This window comes from Styela clava, chromosome 2 (genome assembly GCF_964204865.1).
Source record: "Styela clava chromosome 2, kaStyClav1.hap1.2, whole genome shotgun sequence".
NCBI classification, from domain to species: Eukaryota; Metazoa; Chordata; class Ascidiacea; order Stolidobranchia; family Styelidae; genus Styela; species Styela clava.
Window position 1 is genome coordinate 7,914,096 of NC_135251.1, and position 3,352 is coordinate 7,917,447.

A 3,352-nucleotide genomic window follows, 5' to 3' on the forward strand; every position below is an offset into this window, starting at 1 on the left:
TTATGGCATACGAAGTATTCCCATACTTTGCTCTTACCGCTAGAATCAGCCATTTAAAACATATCAATACAAGAAGTTAAATCGCGCCTTGAATGACGAAAGCGCAAGGGAAAATCCATGGCCATGGAAAGTGGAAACGGCGAGAATTCTTTATTATTCAACGTATATTATTTGACACAAATAAGTCGTTCACATGTTACTCTTGCTTCAATTTGCAAGCCACCACGCTCGCAAGTCGCTTACGAAGAGTTGAATCCCGTGCCATATGTCCGTTGTGCATAAGAGAGACATAGTCAAAAGAATTTTCTTATTAATCAACGTGTATTATTCGACACAAAAAAGTGGTTTGCGCGTTTCTCTCGCTTCAATTTGCAATCCACCACGCTCGCAAACTCGCGTACAAAGTGTTAAATTCCGTGTCATACGTCCGTATTAGATAAGTGAGACATAGTCAAAAGCTGCTTTTTGATAAGAGAGAATTAGAAGTAACGTAATTAGAGTATTGGGCAGAATCGCTCTCAATTAAACAAGCAATAAAACTGCTTTCCCGGCTCAAATTTGACATTTTGGCAGTCACGTGATTGGCCGATATATATCGGTAAAATTAGCCGATACCGATAGTTCGAAATTTGTGGAAAACATGGCCGATATGTCGGTCGGCCGATTTATAGGTCGGGCCCTACTCACTGAAAAAATTTTTTTTACACCCCTGGATTATTCCGACATCTTAATGATTCAGTACTTCCTCATAATTACAAGCATTTAACTCAACCCAACGCTACCAGATTCTAGTGAGATAGCTGAATTACTATGCTGAGTTGGCTTTGTAAGTTGTTCAGTTACTTCTTTATTTGATTGTTCTGCTTCTTCTTCAGACAGCAGGAGTTCACTTTTGAAAACAAAATTGCAGCATTCGAATATATTAATTTTGATTCATTTTCTGATTGATTAAAATAATGGCTCCCATTACTCAATTTCAAAACCCTTCTCCTTAGCCAGGGTGTTGAAGATTTTGTGCGCCAGGTAAGGTGGTGAGCTTTAAACCAAAAAATTCCAATCTGTGATAGATAATAAGTTCAATACTTTAACCTCAAGGCTAGTGGTTCCTACTAGTGAGCCGCTGCAATTTGCTAAGTGTGCCCTTGAAAATTAACAGAACTGTGTTAAACATAGCTAACATAAGATTGAATATTTTACATATTGTAATTATTATAAATATTTTATTGTTCTTCATATTAAATGTGTATATGAATATATATGCTTATCAACAAGTAAAGATGAGCAATTCGTCAACTTGATTCAGATTTTAATGACCTTATAGAATATAGAATTTTGGGCGCTCCTTCCATATGTGAACCAAGATAACCCTAAACTGGTACACATAGTGTGTCTGCCATCTTAATTTACATACTACGAGAGTACCAAAGTTTGTGCAAACACCCGTTTGCAATAGCCACAAGTGCATTAGATGAACATTCCTCTTTCTCTAGACCCACAACTTTAAAGACATAAAACAGCAATTTTTCATTTGGGTGCGCTGTTGAATTGGGAACCGTTGCAGTACTCACTCCCCTTGACAATTGAAATACAGGTGAACATTATAAATCATACAAAGTTAAAGTACTGTCATATCTAACCTGGGGCTTCCTACTTCTTGTGAAGTCTCCACTTTTTCTTCAGTATTCTCAAAACTGTCATCTGGTGATCCTTAAAAAGAAAAAAGAAATAATGAAAGTTGGTTTACAAATTGATGCTGTAAAAGGGCTTCGGCGATAACCGTAAAAATATGCTCAAAGATAGGAAATATTTTCGGAGATGAAGCTATGGAATTAAAATTAGAAGATGTTCAAGTCCATGATTTAGGAAAAGTTGGCGAAGTTATAATTACCAAGGATGATACTTTGTTTCTACGTGGAGCAGGGAAGCAGGAGGATATCGACCGCAGGATCGCTCCAATCCAAGAACAACTCGAAGACACATCAAGCGATTATGAACGTGGAAAATTGAACGAACGTCTTGCTAAACCTGCCAGTGGTGTCGCTGTTTTAAAAGTAGGCGGCTCAAGCGAAGTTGAAGTTTATGAAAAGAAAGATCGTGTCACAGATGCTCTCAACGCAACACGAGCAGCTGTCGAAGAAAGTATTGTTCCCGGAGGGGAAATCGCTCTCCTCCGCTGTTCGTCTTCACTTGAAAATATCGAAGTTGAAAATAAAGATGAACAAACTGGGGTCGACATTGTAAAAAAATTCTCAGAATTCCTACGTCAACTATCTGCTCCAATGGTGGATTAAAAGGTTAACTTATCGCGGAAAAATTGCTCCAGGCTGAAGGGGATTATGGTTACAACGCACGCGAAGACCGGTATTGTAATATGATGGAAGCTGGTATCATTGACCCGACAAAAGTAGTCAAGCAAGCTCTTGTCGACGCTTCAGGAGTAGCATCGTTATTGACAACTGCGTAGTCGTCGTCATCACTTTGGTCGTCACAGAAGAGCCGAAAGATGAATCAGCTGGGCCACCTATGGGTGGTATGGAAGGCGGAATGGGGGGCATGGGAAGAATGGGTGGGATGATGTAAATCTTCCACACTGAATTAAGGTTCAGAGATCGTCCCACAACTGAGATAGTTCAACTAACTGCCTATGAACTCGACACCGCGGACAGAGTTTAACATTCATATTTCAAAATGATGTCTAACTAGAGCTCAATAGATCCGACGTTTTTAATTTATTTGCTAGAATTGTACCACTGGACATCTTGTACTATTTTGAAATGATATATTCTAAATTGGTTATGTTTAACAGAGAAATTTGCAGAAATGATAGTAAATTGGCAAGGTATCATTTTAACTAATCAATATTTAATTTTACAGAATCTGAAGTTAACTGCAGTCCGTTATATGTTAATGCTAATAATTATGAATTTTTAAACAAGAAAGTTAAACTCATTAATGAATATTTATCATATATTCAAATGTGTTTGAATATTTGATTTGTTTTTGATCTCTGGAAACATATGATTTTTATCTTCAACAAAATATATGGTCCCGAAACGCTAGCATATCTTTTCTGAATAGTACATTAAAAGAAAATATGTTACGATAACTGTCCATTTTGCAATTGATTTATTTAGCCTGTAACATTATGGAAACATACCTGAAAGGGGTCATACAGGTTTTCAATAACCTTGCCAATGTTTGAACTCTGACCTTTGAACCTGATAATTACATTTTTTTATTGATTTGAATTTTTACTTGTAATTGTGTTATTTCTGTCCTGTGATCCAATGTAGTCAAAATAATCTTGGAAGTTTTTGACATTGAATTATTCAGATAGGGATTATACCAGGGG

At 37.0% G+C, this 3,352-nt stretch overlaps 1 pseudogene; it reads left to right on the forward strand.

Annotated features, from left to right (window-relative positions):
• Positions 1–1,823: 1,823 nt before the first annotated feature.
• Positions 1,824–2,291, forward strand: LOC144431230 (heat shock protein 60A pseudogene; annotated as a pseudogene).
• The last annotated feature ends 1,061 nt before the right edge of the window (positions 2,292–3,352 follow it).